The sequence below is a fragment of the Notechis scutatus genome, chromosome 1, assembly GCF_049901735.1.
Source record: "Notechis scutatus isolate UNSWTSFEM ecotype Mainland chromosome 1, rNotScu1.2, whole genome shotgun sequence".
NCBI classification, from domain to species: domain Eukaryota; kingdom Metazoa; phylum Chordata; class Lepidosauria; order Squamata; family Elapidae; genus Notechis; species Notechis scutatus.
Window position 1 is genome coordinate 57548375 of NC_142009.1, and position 18247 is coordinate 57566621.

The 18247-nt window shown below is 37.9% G+C and overlaps 1 protein-coding gene across 1 annotated transcript in view; it reads right to left on the reverse strand.

The window, feature by feature from the left end:
- The window catches only part of LBH (LBH regulator of Wnt signaling pathway), a 59455-nt gene extending 41555 nt beyond the window's left edge, over positions 1-17900 (reverse strand). Inside the window, exon 1 of the mRNA XM_087965034.1 lies at positions 17786-17900. The gene's annotated coding sequence lies outside the window, so the exon portion shown is untranslated. The remainder of the gene's footprint in view (positions 1-17785) is intronic.
- Positions 17901-18247: the final 347 nt, after the last annotated feature.

Sequence of the window (18247 nt, forward strand, 5' to 3'; positions counted from 1 at the left end):
TTCTGTTGGCCTGATATAACTATGATGATAACATTCAAGAAATTCTGTCATTGTCTTCAAACAAAATCCACAGAAGAACTATATTTTTCGTTCAACTGCTTAGCAGGGCTTAAGCAGACTCTTCTGACATTCTGAATACCAATAAATGACAAGGACTACCTTTATCGCTGATTGACAGGTCTGCAGTACTTACAGACAACCGAAAATCAATTACAATTTGCTTCCCGGTTGAAAGATGAGCACAAAGATGTCTCAGCTCACCCGTGCTCATCTGCTGGCCAGTAAAGACTGCCTCAGCCTGTCATTCAGTTTCACACTTTAACACAAATTGTTCCATTCCCTCACAGAAGGATTAGGATGGTAGAATTCTGTCATTCCTGTCATTTGGCAATAAGAAAACTTGGAAAGTGAAGCAAGCCAGACATATTCTCCCATGGAAGGGTATAATAATATGATCCAACTTCATTTCATGCACAAGCATTGATTGTTTGCAAAACTTTGCACATGTACAAAACCTGGTGATTATAGCAGATAGAAGCAGAACCAAGAATAAGTGTTCTTAGCATCATTATCAAGTGATTACCAGGATGCTGGATTAGCTTTGTGACTAGATCTGAACCTATGCCTTATAATACCTCGAGACCACAAAGGAGTGTACAGATTTTTCAGTTTTCAGACTGTTTTATAAGGCAAGATATAGACAAAAGGAGAAGGAAAAAGTGGCTGAAATAATGAAAAGAACATTCAAATTGCTTTTGAATTGACTTCAGGTTGCAACCAGGATGTGTGAGAGAGAGAGAGAGAGAGAGAGAGAGAGAGAGAGAGAGAGAGAGAGAGAGAGGGAGGGAGGAGGAGAGAGAGAGAGAGAGAGAGAGAGAGATTTCCCCCCCTTCTTAATCTGAAGTAAAACACATGAGTTCCTAAAAAGGTGGAAAAAAAAAAAAAAAGAGAGAGAAACAAAACAGTTTTTGTATAAAGGAAACAAATAATAATTTTAGTTGCTGTGTTACAATCCTCCCTGGTTCTCATAGTTGTTGGGCTACAATTTGCTTACTATGCTGCCAGTAAGACAAAAAGCTATGTTGACTGGAAAATCAAGTATGTTCCTTGACCGAAAAAGATACTTACTGCTAGGAATTAAGAATTGGAGGATGAATGTTCATGTAAACTCTCTTTCACTCCTTAACGTAAACTTATTGTCCAGCATAGATCATCATTGTCATTGTCAATGATGTGGTAATATGGCCTTAATTTAAAAAACGGGGGGAGGTTGCACGGTAGCATTTTGTGAATAAGCATTTCTCCTGTGATTCTTACTTTATGAGATGCCTAACATAAACCAGAGTTTGCAAATCAAAACTGTTGGTTGAGCTAAAGAAGAACCAAATAAATTGCAGTGGGGCTTAGCCCAATATATGAGCCCAACTTAGAATACTATAATGGAGAGTTAAATGACTTTGATATTATTAGTACCTCACAGTTCTGACTTTTTTTTTCTGTCTCCCCAACACATTTCTTTATAGACTAGTAGAACTCTATAAAGGGAGGATAAATGTGAGACATACCTTGAAAACTACACATAAAACAATGGTGATGACTCACTTGCATTAGGCTGTTAAAACAAGCACAATTATGATTTAATCCTTCTTTAGCCACTCCATTAATGTTTGAAATGTTGACAGGGGCATTGTCAAGCTGGTTCAGTCTAGCTTGTTCCAGAACTGATGGTTATTGTTTTTGCTCATTTTGAGCAGAGTATGACTCCCAATATTTCACTACCTGCAGATGACAATTGGCTACACCCTGACTCTCAGGCTCCCTGCAAAAGATGGAGGTATTTCTCAGGCTCTCAGGCTCCCTCTCAGGGACATGGCAAGCAGCAGGGGTAGAAGACGTAGAAGCTGTGCCCATCAAAAGCTCTTGGCAATGGCACCCAGAGGTACTGGGATTAAAAAAAGCACTGGCATTCTTCAAAAAGCCAGTCAGGAAGGATGACAGCCCACTCCCTACCCATGCTTCGTTCTAAATATTGTTAGGTGACACATAGCAATTATGTTCCTTGCCACTAAGATAATAAACAGATTGAATCTCACTGTTTCTAAGAATCCAACACCCACATCAGGGTATCAGCAAAGCTCTTTCTTTATCATTGTCTTTAACGGTTTGATCACAGAGAAAATATATCTAAACCAAATAAACATGCTTGCCATTATTCCTTGATCAAAAATTTTAATTTGTACACACAAATGAAGTCACAAATGAAGAGAATACATCAGACAGAGGAGAGAGAAGTTCATGAGCTTTTTCCCATCTCTCCTTTGTGGAATTTCCCCAATGTTTTCCATTCTTGTTAAATTCAAAAACGCTCAAACATGAATTACTGGTTAGAGCAAATTGAACTCTTCATCATAACTCTTCTCCTATACCACCAGACCATTTAATGGAAGACACACTCCCCCTCCTGGTGAAAGAATTAATTTGCAAAAGAGGAAAAAAAGGCATCAAATAAACAACTGTTCCATCATTTCAGGCCAACCAAAATATCCTAAGAAAAACGTGTTCCTTTTAGTTGATATAAATAAATATTATCTTACTGTTTGTTTTGAATCAGGTTATTTTAAAATCTATTTTAAAATCTATATCCTCGTTCCAAATTTTGCACATCTTTCTTATGACATCCTCTTTTCTCTTTGCTAATATCTATTCAATCTGTCTGTCCTGCTCTGATTTTAAAACATGGAGCTATTTGTCGCAAATGTGCTTTTTCAAAAGGCAACTGGTTTTTGGTTTTTTTCCTTGAAGACGTTTTGCTTTTCATCCAAGAAGCTTCTTCAGTCAGGCCACCATAACCTGGATGACTAAAGATCTCCATAAATATGGAGTTATTTGCTACACAATATATTGCAATTTTAGAAATTCCCAGTTATCACTTATTTGCTTCAATGGTCTACTCTAGCCTATTCCTCAACATTCTCTAGGCATGCAACACAGTAGACATAAACCCTATGAAAAGGACAGATAATATGTATCCCTTCTGAAATTAGTGAAGTCTCATTGTTATCAGCTTTAGTTAGCTCACAAGAGGTGAGGGATTATAAGGACTGTGGTTCTGCAACATCCAAAAATCTATACCTTACTTACCACTGCTAACCCCATCCAGAACCTATTTCTCTAGATATGAACTTCTGCACTGGCACTATAACTTTTCTATCTTGCAGAACTGCTGTGTACTTTTACTGCATAAATTTATCTTTATCCTCTCCAGCTTTGGATTATCTGTTGTGAGCATGATAAACTGTAACAAGTGCAGGTATTAAAAAGTCATCTACTGCTATCAATGATTAGCTTCACATAAAGATTTGAACAATATTGCCACTGTATTTAGTTAGTTCAGATTCTATTCAGCAGCTTTTTATTCCATATTTTTCTGGCCTCCTTTGGGTGGCAAGTAGTAACAAAATGGAGATTCTTGCCCTTCCTGAACTGAAAGTCTTGATATTAATGTTACCCACCAATGGATTTAATCTCAAAATAACAATAATAACTTTCACAAACTCTCTTCCAAAGATTAATTTGGGGATAGTACTGAACAGCAAATATAGTTTTTTCTCTATTGAATTGATCATCATGATGAGTCTTGGGAAATTGTTTTGGAATACCTGGTATTTTGATGCTGAGCACTGTGTTGCATTATTGGAAAAGTTGTGGGGAAAAAACAATCACAATACAGCTTTACAAAAGTCCCATCCTGAAAGAATCTGATTTCATCAACAATTTTTGCTCCAACTTTAGGAAATAATCTTTTATCTGAGACTCTTACTTTGATGAAAGTAGAAAATTGCTTCCTTAAAAAGCAATTCCACCACCACCCCCATATCTATAATTACTTAACGGTAAGATACTTTCAATTAAGGAAGAGGCTTTACAATACAGTTATAATTAGAAATAGGCACATCAGTCCCAAAGTCTTAAAAGATTAAAAATGTCCCTAAACCATTTCTTGATGCTATATCCTGTGTCTTTGGCAGAGTTTCAGCTATCTACTATTTGGTGTTTAAGAACCTTAGCAACTCATCTGGACTGATCCCAGCTTTCAGAGATGTGTCCTGGTTGGATTAATGCTTATACATGCCTCCTTGTATGGAATATATGAGAAAAGAAATCAAATGAGAAAAAGGTTCTCCAAAAATTTGGGCCCCCCAATAAGAAGTCAATTATAGCCATGATAGGGGGGGGGGGGGGGGGGGGGGGGGGGGGGGGGGGGGGGGGGGGGGGGGGGGGGGGGGGAAATAGTCTATTGTAGTGTTGTTATCCCACTTTATGAGTGGGAAATATTTAGGTGTCCTCATACTAGCCTTTATTTCTCTATCCCACTTGTTTTAGAGCAACGTTCTTCAAACTTGCAAGTTTAAGACTTGTGGACTTCAACCCCCAGAATTCCTGAGCTAACATAACTGGAGGAGGAATTCTGGGAGTTGAAGTCCATAAGTCTTAAAACTGTCAAGTTTGAAGAGCCCTGTTTTAGAGCATCCCAACATATTCTGCAGAGGTATTTCTTCATGATCACATTCAATTTAACACCTAGAAACATGTTTCCTTTCTTTTAATTTGTGTAATGGATATGCACCACATAGAGAATTGCTTCAAAGTTCAGGCACATTACTTGGGGAACCCATCTTAAGTCTCATAAAAGAATATTCTGGCTCTCTGAAAAAGAAATTCAGTGCCAATTAAATAATTTGTGTATTGCTTTTTAACAGAGCAAAAAGATTGGGATTTTTAAAATTGCCATGTTGCTTCCAAAGCAATCTTGTTCGGAAGATAACCATTTCTGCTGTACCCTAGCTCCCTCTTTTATCTCTACTTTTCCAACTTGTGCCAAGGTACAATATTTATACTTTTTAAAAATAAAACTACTATAGTTGAGTTAAGAACAGAATAATGTATGGCTGCATTTACATATAATTCCAAACCATAATACATATTTTTCATTTCAGTTTATCTCAATATTAGAATTAAGCTTTGATGGTACATAACTTTTGGGTTGTTTAGCAAATTGGAAGTGAGTACAATTTAGTACAAATCTAGTACATGATAGTACAACACTTCTAGAAGTACAAGAGTTCTTTTTGGAGCTGGGGTGGTGCAGTTATTAGAATTCAGTGTTACAGGCAAACTCTGGTCACAGCCAGGAGTTCGATCCTGACGGCTCATAGTTTACTTAGCCTTCCATCCTTCCCAGGTCAGTAAAATGAGGCCAAGATTGTTGGGGGCAACATGCTGACTCTGTAAATCGCTTAGAGAGAACTGTAAAGCATTATGGAGCAGTATATAAGTCTAAGTCTATTGCTACTGTTATTTAGAGGATTTTTCTGCCTTATTGTATTGCACTAGGTTCATTTAATTTTACTTGTCTCTTATACTGGTTTCATGATAAAGTGCCTTCAGCACTTAACTAGATAGAAGGAAAAATTCAAAATGCAAGGATGGATAGCTGTATAGGGATTTTACTGCTAAGAAGAGGAATGTAACTGGGACAGCGGGACACTGTTTTAAACAGGCAGATGGATGGACTCATAGTTTTTGAGATAAAGGAAATGATTCTCTTCAAAACACTTAATTTTGTGCAAATTCTATCAATTACAGGGCTACACTGGGTTTTGCATGCAGCATGATGTACAAAAGCGGGCAGTGTGGTAGCCTTGTGGTGAAGATGGTTGCCTCCCACTCAAAAGGTTGAAAGTAACAGTAAATATCTCTCTCCTAAGGCAGAAAGAACTCTGCTGTGAACTCTGTGTGGCATCGGTAAGGGCATCTGACTAGTAAACACTCAGCTCCATCCAATCGTTCTGATTCTACCCTGAATTTAGAGATTACAGGATCATAAAATGATTTTTTTTTAATGTTGCACAAAAGTATATGGGACCTGGGTGTATTAATTGGGAAGAGGGAAATCTCTAAAAGTTATTTTAGCTGAAATGGGATCTTCAGCTTACCACACTGGGGAGCTTGGTACTCCCAGGATTTTCTGTACATTATTTACAATTTTCCTTTCTAGTCTTCCTTGTAAAGATTTCCCCACCCGTTCATTTGTTGTTTTTGTTTTGAACAGCAGAGGGAGGTATTGAGCTATCAGTCCTACCGCTAGAATTAACTACATACATACACAAAGCCTTATCAAATGACTAAATGAGCCTTAGGAATAAACTAAATTGCTTCTCAAGAGACAATTGTATTATTATTATTTTCCTGTACAACACCATCTTAAGGATTAACTTATTTTTGACACTGTGTCCATCTATCAGATCCTACAATTAAAATCAATTATAAGCAGAGATGCAAGGATGTAAATTGCATCTGAAGAATCTTCTTGTCTCGCTTTAGTTCAGCATGAAAAGCTAGTAGGGAGGAACCTGATTAATATATAGAGGGAGTTCATCAGGGAAGTTCTGGGGTGATAGATTAAGATAAATTGGGAAAAAAAACTAACGGTGAGAGGGGTAGCAGATGTATTTAATAAACAAACAATCAAACAATGTTTTGACATTTCATTCTACAGCAGTGTTTCTTCACTATTTTCCTGTCATGACCCCTTCCCACATTTTATTAAAACATATATATATATATATATATATATATATATATATATATATATATATATATATAAATTAAAATTCATGCATTTGTAAAATATCTATAGTATCAGGCAAAAGTAACAATAACATATTAACATAAATATTTTTTTCATGAAAAAGTTCTAATTTTTAACAAATAAAAATAAAAATGAGAAGAATGGCATTATATTTTTGCAAATACCTTCAGTATTTGTCAAATAATTTTGAGTTTGCAGGTCCTTCAGACCACATTTTAAGAAATACATTTGAGTACAAAATCTGTTAGCAAAAAGATCTAGTACAGGGCTGTCAAACCTGTGGGCCACGAGCCGAATATGTCACATGCTGGCCATGCCCACGCCTGGTTTAGTGAAGGGGAAAACATGACGACAAGTTTAACACCCCTGATCTAATGCATCTAGGAGATAAAGCTATGCAATTAAGTTACAAAATTAGAAAAACTTCAGTATGAACCAGTGATAGGTGGTATGCAATTCCAGGATATCAGTTAGTCCCCATGGTGTCCAAACCCCTTCTGATTATATTTCTAAAAATTTACAAATAATGTTTTGCCATCCCTTGAGGTTGAAAATCCACAAGAATTGTCACTTAAATCTTAAAATGTAGATTTTTGAAAAAGGTCAGAGCTCCCACCCACTAATTCACAAAGGAAAAAAATGCAGATGAGACCAAGCTTGCAGGAATATTCAACACTCCAGAAGATAGGCTCAAAATACAGAAGAATCTTGGCAGACTTGAACCTTGGGCCCTATCTGACAAAATGAATTTTAATGTTGAGAAAAATAAGGTTGTAAATTTAGGCAAGAAAAATCAATGTACATGTATAGAATAGGTCAGTAGTAGCTAACCTTTTTGGGCTCCTGTACCAAAAATTGCAAGCACGCCAGCGCGCCCGCACTCATGTGCCAGCACCTAGAATGCAATGCGTACCCCTCCCCATGCCCCCTGCACATGCATGCATCGGAGCAGCTTTACATTGAGGCTCAGGCCTCAGCTTGGGAAGTCTCTGCAGGCCTTTCGGCTGGATTATGGCCTTTTCCTTCCCTAGGCAAGGAGTGACGAAACGGGCCATAATGCCTGAGAAGCCTGCAGAGGCTTCAAGCCTTGGGATAGCTGAAAAAGGCCTCAAACCAACCCCCCCAAAAATCAACTGGGAGGCGCTGTTATGCGCGGTGAGGTAGGTTTGCCTGGTGTCAGGAAGCAGCAAATGGCTCTATGTGCCATTTTGTGGCACGCGTGCCATGGGTTCGCCATCAATGGGAATAGGTAATACCTTGCTCAATAGCAGAAACTGAGAGATATCTAAGTGGCCTAATAACAATCACTTAAGTATGAGTCAGCAGTGTGCTGCAGCTGCCAAAAAGCCAACACAGTCCAGGCTGCATTAACAGAGGGATAGAATCAAGATTATGTTGTTTATCTTGTGTTGGGATATTAATTCAGCAGAATCTCACGGCAGTCAGGCAGGCAGAGCAAATATATGTGAGATGAACGTTTTTGTAGCTTACACACAGTAAAACAGATACAATGTGCTAAAGTTAAACAGTTTATTCCAGTAAGATTTTAGCATAGTCAAACAGTCCATATATCATACACTAGTTCAGTCTGTCCGGGGATTAATCAATTGCAAAGTCCAGTGCTCGAAAAAGAGGTCAGTACACTTACAAATATCAGTCCAGTAATATATCTCTTCGCAGTAGAGATATGAAGAAGTCAAACTCTTTTTCTTCCTTCAGCAACAGCAGAGAACACGCAGTTATCACACCATCAATCCATCATTGTCAGCAAGCAATCCAGTAAGCCAGCAATCAATCAAGTTCTCTTGTTCCCTCTTATGGTGGTTTTACAGCACGCCCAAAATTACATGCTTTGGAGTTAAAGTGACACACACATAAACTCACTATCATAGTTTATATATATTATTTTACCCAAACTACGTTAGGTAACCTTGTTATTCCTAACATACTCCCCTTTTTGGGTAATATAACAATATATATATCTATTTACATCCTTAAACCATAGTTATCACAACTTTCTTTGTGTTTGACTGAACCTTGGGCTTTTGTAAACTGATCAGCAATATTTTCTTCAGTCATGCAATATTCCAATCTTATCAAACCATTTTTTACAGATTGTCTTACATTCAGATATCTAAGATCTGTATGCTTAGATCTCTGCTTTTCACAGCAATATTTGTAGCCAACCGTATGGCTGCTTGATTGTCCTCATAAACTACAATGGAATCATTAACAGTTATTCCATATCCAATAACAACTGTTTATACAGAATTAAATCAGTACATAATAAAGATAAGACATGAAAATTCTGCTTCCATTGTGGACATACTTATGTGTTGCTGTCTAATTGACCTCTAACCAATCAGTGCTTTTCCTAACAGTATAGCCATACCTGAAGTTGATTCCTAGTGATTATGTCTGTTGCAAAACTTGCATCAGCATATGCACTTAAAATCAGATCGCCTTTTGGCTCCAAATACAATGCATAGTGCATTGTCCTTTTTAAGATATCTTAATATACGTTTTTCGCTTGCCAGTGTTGTTCAGTGGGTTCAGCGTTGAATTGTGCCAATTGATTAACGCCGTAGGCAATATCTGCCTTGACCAATTACTAATGTACAATAAACTACCAATTAGTAATTGATAAATAGTCTTATCGAATTTTGGACTTTGAGCATCAGTGTGGCCAAATTCCTGACTCATTGGAGTTTTAGCCGGTTTACAAAGTTCCATCTTGTATGTTTTTAGTAATTGATAAATCTTATCCTCTTGAGATATCTTATAGCCACTTTTGGTTTTATTTATTGTCAATCCTAGATACTGTTTTATCTCTCCTAATTGCTTTAATTTTATCCGCTTACCTAATAATGATATTATTTCAGTAGCTTCATTATTAGTTTTTGTAATTAAGGCAATATCATCTGTAACAACAATAATAATGACACTATTCCATTTTCTCTCTCTTAAATACACATGGATCAGCTAAACCTGCTTTAAACCCTATATTGTTTAACTCCTTAACAATATATTGGTTCCATTCGTAACAGATTGTTTTAATCCATAGAGACTCTTTTTAAGTGTCCAACAGTAATTATTTGTTTTATCATCCTTAATTCCTACAGGTTTCTTTAAGTATATAGTGTGCTGCAATGGTGCATGCAGATAAGGCAGTTTCTACATCTAAGTGATTTATTATATAATTCTTCTTAGCTGTCCACACTAAAGCTGCTCTCAAGGTTGTTGCTTTTAGACTCGGTGCAAATACTTCATCATAATCACATGCAGTTTGATTAAATCCTTGAGCTACCAACCTAGCCTTATGAGTAACAGTCCCATTTTTACCTGTTTTTAATTTAAATATCCATTTACAGCCAATGGACTTTTCACCTGGAGGTAATTTAACATTTTCATAAACTTCCATTTGTTTCAATGAATTTAATTCTTTCTCCATTGCTCTATGCCAATTTTTTTGTTCCTTTGCTGGATACATTCTAAGTTCTTCAACAGTAGTTGGAACTTTATTAACTTGGCAAACTACACTTGCTTGGTACCTGTCAGGTGGTCTGGTTTCACGTGTTGATCGTCTAGGTATTACAGGGCTTACAGGTGGACTTTCATGTACTACCTGTTCCTGTTCACCTATTTCTTCCTGTTCTGATCCTATTTGTTCTTCCTGTACTTCCTCTTTAATTGTACTCTTCTTATTACTGATATGTGATTTTGGTCTTTTGTAGGTTTCTATGATTACTTCCTTACTTGAATCTTGCTCCAGTTTTTCCCATCCTACATGTTCAAGGAATTGTGCACTAGCACTACAGTAAACTCTAGGTGTACCTTTTTCCCAGAATCTGTATGATTTGTGATTAGATTCATAACCTACAAAGAATAACTTTTTAGCCCTATGCTGCCCCTTATGTCTCAGTTGTGTAGGAATATGCACCCATGCTGGTGCTCCAAATGTGTGCATGTAGCTTAGGTCAGGTTTTCTACCATGCCACTGTGTGAATGGTAATTCACCTGTTGTTGAGTTAACAACATTATTCAATATATGATTACCACATTATTGCTTCTCCCCACAAAGTTTCAGGTAATCCTGAATCCGACAACATAATACGAGCCATTGCCTGTATTGTTTGGCCTCGTCTTTCTATAAAGGAATTATGTTGTGGCCTATATGGTGTAGACTTTTTATGTTCAACACCTGCCATCTTCAGTCTATTTTGGAATTTATTATTTATAAATTCGCATACCATTATCAGTTACAAGAGTTACTAGTTTCCTTTTAGTTTTTCTTTCTGCAAACTTCAACCAAATAAAGAAATTCTGATATGTTTCTGTTTTACTCTTCATTAAATAACAGAAACCATATCTAGAATAATGATCCATTATACTTAGTATGCAATCTGAGCACCTCCCACACTTGGTTTTTAGGACCTATAATATCAGCAAATACGACCTCTAGAGGTTCCTTTGTCTTAAATCCATTTATTCTATTTGCTGGTATTACCTTGCTTTTTTCTTGACTGCAAGCATTGCAGTGCAAATACTTACTGCAAGGCTTCAGTTTTATACCTTCAGACAGTTCAACCGTTTCCTTGAGCATTTTAAAATTTATATGCCCTAAACGCGTCTGTGTAACAAATGTATGCATTCATCATGAGGTTTACCTTTATTATAAACTGTGTTAGCTACCTCTAATGAATTATCATTTAACACATACAATTCACCTTTTAAAGTTGCAGTCACTTTTACCTTCCTTTTCTATTATGCAGTTTTCTCCCTAAAGGTAACTACATAACCCAGTTTAACCAAAACTCTAACCGAAAGCAAATTAAACTTAAGTTGTGGTACATATATACATTTTTACATTTTCTTTATGCAAGAACAATGTGCAATACCTTCACCTTTTGCTTTCATTTTCCAGCCATTAGCTAACGATATCTGCTGTGAACTCATGGACATCTTAACAAATCTTTTCTTATCTTTCGTTATGCAGTGCGATGCTCCACTATCTACTACCCATAAATTATTATTCACAGTTTCGTTGCTATACATGGCTAACTCTAAGCATTTTTCATCCTTTTGATGCCTTTAGCATTCTGGCTGGCATTGTGGCTTTCTTTTCTTGCAGAATCTAGCCAATGTCCTTTTCCTCCACAATTAAAACATTTTCTAATTGTATAGGCTGTCGAGATTCTTTATCTTCTTGTGGTTGTTCCCTTCTGAGTTGATCCCTTTCAAGCCTTCTCCTGGCTTCTTCAATTAATCTGCCAGTAATGTCAGTTAATGTGAGGTTATCTTTGGCAGTACTTCCAGTGAAGTTACATAGTCGCTATAGCTCTTCATCTAACGAAGACAAAATTATATAAACCTGATGCAGTTCTGTGAAGATAAGTTCTTTTTCATGCAGTTCCTGAAAATTCTCTTCATAGTGTTTATATGAGTCAACATGTCTCCATTCTTTTGAAGATGTGTTCTGAACAGCTTTCGTAAGATTTATATGTGCTCCTACACTGTCTCTAACATAAATCTTCTTTAATTCTCCCAACATTTCGCAGCTGTTTCTTCTCCACGAATATGGACAAGCTGCTGGTCACAGAGTGTCAGTCCTATTATACAGAGAGCTTGCTCATTCTTCAGTTTATATTCTAGTATTTTCTGGGCATCATCCTCATCTTCCGGATCCCAAGCATCTACCTCTGGTGGGTTTTGAATTATACTCCACAAACCTTCTCTGCGTAGAAGTAGGCTGCATTTCATAGACCATGAAACATAGTTTGTTCCATCCAGTTTGGATATTAGAGACAAACTTTGTAAATTGACTTGTGCCATCTTTTTCTGGATATTAAACTATAATTAATAAAACACAGCTGTCTGTTTACAGTATTGTGTAACTACACAAACTCTTACTTTATATAAGCCTGTTATATCCTGGTTAGTCTGACTGTGCAGCCTGGGCCCATAACCAGTGTTAGGGATATACACCCTAGCAGAATCTGCACGGCAGTCAGGCAGGCAGGCAAATATGTGAGATGAACGTTTTTGTAGCTTACACTCAGTAAAACAGATACAATGTGCTAGTTAAATAGTTTATTCCAGTAAGATTTTAGCATAGTCAAACAGTCCATATATCATACACTAGTTCAGTCCGTCCGGGGATTAATCAGTTGCAAAGTCCAGTGTCGAAAAGAGGTCAGTACACTTACAAATATCAGTAATATATCTCTTCGCAGTAGAGATATGAAGAAGTCAAACTCTTTTTCTTCCTTCAGCAACAGCAGAGAACACGCCAGTTATCACACCATCAATCCATCATCGTCCAGCAAGCAATCCAGTAAGCCAGCAATCAATCAAGTTCTCTTGCTCCCTCTTATGGCGGTTTACAGCCGCACCCAAAATTACATGCTTTGGAGTTAAAGTGACACACACATAAACTCACTATCATAGTTTATATATATTATTTTACCCAAACTACGTTGGTAACCTTGTTATTCCTAACATCTTGCCTTGGTTATAATGCCTTGGTAAGGCCATGCTTGGAATCCAGTTTTCATCACCATGATATAAAAAAGATTTTGAGACTCTAGAAATACTACAGAGAAGAGCAATAACTTACGAAGAACTGTTGTAGGAATTGGGTATGTCTGGTTTAATGAAAAGAAGGACTAGGAATGACATGATATCAATGTTCCAATGTCTAAGCGGTTGGCACAAAGAAGAGGGAGTCAAGCTATTCTCCAAAGCACATGAGAATACTGGATACGAAGCAATGGATGGAAACTAATCAAGGAGACTACCAACCTAGAACTAAGGAGAAATTTCCTGACGGTTAGAAAATTAATCAGTGCAAGGAATTGCCTACAGAAGTTGTGGGTGCTCCAGAGATGGAGGTTTTTAAGAAGAGCTTGGACAACCATTCGTCTGAAATGGTATAGGGTTTCCTGCTTGAGTGGGAGGTTAGACTAGAAGACCTCCTAGGTGCCTTCCAACTCTGTATTCTCTTATTCTATAAAACCTTATCCCTTTCTATGTGTATTACATGGCCCCGTAGACTTTTCATCATTCCCTAGTTGTGACATTGGGAAAGTATTAAAGTATGGCTCTTGGCCAGAAATGCTAAATTAAGGACAATGCAACTGGAATGGAAAGATGAATTGAAGCTTTGTATCAGAGGAAGAGGAACAAGAAGTCTTCTCTTCCTAGTTGCTCATAATCATTTGTCAGATTTGCTTCCAAAACAATACTTGACAATTCTGCTCTTGGTTTAACCATAGGTTGCTAATAGTTTATCCTATTGGCTTTTTCCAAAGCTGTTAATCATCCTATTTGGTTTTCCAGCTCATGCAAGCAGAAGTATGACTATGCAGATTCTCTCCATCAGTTGTTTGACTCTCCAAGGAAGGTTTAATCATTAAAATTGTTTGGTACAAATGTATCTTGACTGTTTGTATTCAGTGCTTTGATTAAATCTTCACATTAAAACTATGTGAATATTAACTGAATCAAAAGGAGACAGGATTAGCTCAAAAACAGAGAAAATCCTCTAGCTTAGCACTAAGAAGGCCCTTAATAAAAGTTCTAAACATAATAAGACAAGAGATCAATTTCATTTGCTAAATCTCTGCCTACAGGGATGTGATAGAAGTTGTTGTATCTACCACACAGCAGCCTCTTGCTGAGGAGGGCTGCCTATCTGTCGGCTGCGGCATCTATTTAATTATTGTGAGTGCAGGTGTGATTTGGAGAGAACTGCTTGCTTGCAGAAAAACTGTGGCTTGGGTTTGCTTGCTTTATCCAAGCATATAAGGAGAACAGTGGAAGCAGTGTGATAGAAACAGTCACACCCCAAGAAACATAAGACAGCTAAAGATAATAAGAAATACGCTGCTTAACATGAAGTGTAACTTTTTAAATGTTGTGCTGTTAATTGATGCAGAAGATCGTGCACAGTAGGATGCGGATTTGGGGCATAATTTCAAACGGATGGCATCAGTATACTTTTTTTAAAAGAAAAAATATCAATCCATCTGTCCAGGGGTGGGATTCAAATTTTTTAACAACCAGTTCTGTGGGCGTGGCTAGGTGGGCATGGCCATGTGACTGGGTGGGCATGGCTTCTTTTTTTGCAACACTCCCCCCTCCTGATTTTTTTTGCCTCCTGGACCTCAGGGAAGCCTCCTGGGGGGCATTTTTGCTCCCAGAAGGCTTCCCTGGGGTCCAGGAAGGCAAAAATGGAGCACACCCCCGCTGCATGCCCCTTTTTGCCTCCTGGGCCTCAGAGAAATCTCCTGGGTGAAGCAGTAAGACAGCGAGGGGGGATCCCAGCACAGCTGATCATCAGAACAGCTGATCGTCAGGAGGGGAAATAAAGAAATACTTTAAGGAATGACTGGGCAGGAGAGAATGCAGTCAGCGATGTCAGGCATGCACGTGATATTGCGCATGCACGATAAGGACTGGGTGGAGAGGGGAGGGGCAGGAGGAGAGGGGTGGGGTCAGCCAGGGGCACAATTTGCTAGCTCTCCAAACTGCACATAATCATAATAACCGATTCTATAGAACCGGTCTAAACCGATAGAATCCCACCCCTGCATCTATCCCAACACAGTGCTTTCCCTAGTTCTGTCAGGCAGGATCTTTGTAATTATTTTAAATACTAGTTATGTCTTATGCTATGCCTAGCTTTTTAATGTGTGTTTGTTTTTATCAAAAGATTTTAATACCTTCTATGATATGACTCTTATCGAGCAAAAGGAGAGTTACACACGAGACCATTTTAGCACAGATAAATTTGTATTTACTAGAGAAAACCCCCTTTTAGGCAGCGGTGGGCTGCTGCAGATTTGGACCGGTTCTAGTGAACCCTCACGAATGACAATCAGTTGGCCCCACCCACCCGCCCCTGCAGTATCCTGTCTTACATTTCTTTCTTTTGCAGCTCAGCTGACTCGTGCGCCCAAATGGATAACTGCATCTCAGCTGTTCTACTTACCGGGGAAGGCTAGAAGGTGAGCTGAAGAGGTTCATATTGGTGCTTATTGAATGCTGCATGCGCGTGCAAAGCACACGTTCACAGAAACTGTTGTTAAACTGGTTGCAGCCCACCCCTGCTTTTAAGGTTATTATTGCAAAAGTTTGGAAAACTGTGAACCTGTTGAAGCTCTTGCTTACAGTCCAAAGCAGTAAACTGCAGAGAAGAAAGATGGAAAAAGAAAAAGAATGACTGAAAATTTGAATCCCATCTCTAGCATGTTCCCTGAAAAAGATCCAATGTACAGAAGTGCTAAATTGCTAAATTGCCCATAAATCTGAAAAAAGATGGATCTTGGATTTCAACAGAAACACAACTGATACAAAATTAAAAGCACTCTTTGTTCCTCTTTAGGTGGAATGTGTGTCAGGATTTCAAAGAGATTTACAAAAATTTTGATAATATTTCCACGAAGTGTGTGACTTCAGTCAGAAAGCACATGCCCTCATATCTAGGTTTAGCAATAGAAAACTGGGCTTGAGGCAAGAACCTCTAATACTTTATTCACCCTCCCTCCAACTATTCAGTAATGGATGTTGCCAGAAGGGCTGGCCAAAACTGATAAATCAAATGAAGCTGCTAAATGCTTTCTTAGGAGACCTGCTTTCTTAAAACAACATTATTTGCTTTGGCTGTCCAGGACCTCAGATGGAGTGCTTTATCATTATTCATTATTGTTTTTTTTTTAACTGGAGATGCCACAGATTGAAAACTGCATCTTCTCCATGTGGGTTTTAGTCGTGTCCTCCCTCACCCCCAACCTACTGATTTCCATCATTATCTGTGAGTGGGGTTCACTCTCCCACTCAAAGTCTGTGCACTGTCTGGAGGTTCTTTTATACTCATAAGTCCTGCTTGAGAAGCCAGTAGAAGCCATGGCCAGGAGAACTTCTTTTACATATATATCTTGTGGGCAATTATGCCCATTCCTCACAGACATTCATGCCTCATATCTCCCAATTGGACTGTTGCAATGTGTTCTATGTGGGGTGGACCTTAGAGCATTTGGAAGCTTTGGCTGGTCCAGAAAGAACCGTAGTGGCATGTGTAATTAATGTACACTACAATAGGCCAATGTAACTCTACTGCCTTATGAACTACATAGGGTTTCACTAGGTTTCTGGGTGCAATTTAAGGTGCTGATTGCCACCATTAAAGTCCTACATGGCATGGAACCAGGTTAGTTAGGGGAATGCCTTGCTCTGGTGGTTTTTGAAAAGTGGTTATGATCTGGATGCCACTGATAAAACAATGTCATTTAGTGGGTTGCCACAAGTATGTTTTCTTTGTTAAGGCACTACCTTGTGAACCAACTGTCCACAACCACTCTGAAATATACAATCCATACTCCATTGTCCTTTTACAAAATGGAAAGAGCTGGCTCTTTCTCCAGTCATTGGAATCAGGATATTAGTATGGAATCTCTGGTTCAGGTGAATTTTTCTCATGGTTTTGTGTTGTCATTAAGCCTCCAGGAAGCTTCAGCTGCTGTTTTTATGTCTTAATATAAACATCTGGTTGTTCTTAGATAGAAAGGCAGGCATATAAATTAGATTAGTAAATATAAATAAATGAAGAAAGCCATGCATTATATTACAATGCTACAGAAATCCATTGAAATACAAAAACCCAGCCCTGGGTAAAGATAACCTATTTAGAAAACTATCCAACTTGATGATAGCAAAAGTCAACAATCAGTCCAGAAAAATAATCAAACAGAATCATACTTCCCCATTCCTCTTCTAGCAAGGAGTATATATCAGTTGATTTCTACATCAAATTAAAATAAAAATGATAGTGCTTAAAATGATATACTGTAGTAATCTTACTCTATCAAATATCTTATGCATATCTGATATGAGAACAGTTCCTTCCTATCCATCAAAACCTCCAACACTAAATCCCAATGTTTAAATCATAGTGAATGCCAAGGGCTTTCTTAAATGTATCTTTAAAAATATGGCTGCAGAAGACAAAAAAAATCACCAGAAGTTTCAATGAGATGACCATTCAAGGGATGTCATGAATAATATTTTACTTGCCTTGGTAGCTACATGGCATAAAAGAAAGAAATAAGTTTTATACATTGTTCCACCACTTACTGCACTATGTAGTTGTAAATTGAAGAGAAGTCCCATAAAGAAACTTGATGGCTATGTGTCTATGGCAGAGATTCCAATCATTCAGTCATAGTTGTCCCAAAGGTACTCAGCCTCGTGAGAGATAGGCAGTGCTTGTGATTCTTCCTTGACCGAAACAGGAAAAATTCTTTCCTTGCTAGCAGGTTTGAAAGTTAATCAGCTTGTCTTTAGAATCCTTTAGCCTTCTAATCGCATTGCAATCTCTCGACGTTGGCTCACATTACTGTTAGGGATTTTGGGAATTAACCCCTAGAAGAGTATTGCAGCAGTAGTCAAGCCAGGAAGCCAAACGAGAGTGGAAGGGCCCCAGAGTATACACACACTGAACACAAACACTGTTTGTAGTTTAAATAGTTTTTAATCCAGTTAGAGTTTAAGCATTGTCATTCAGTCCATTAATTCATTACAGTATTTCCATCCAGT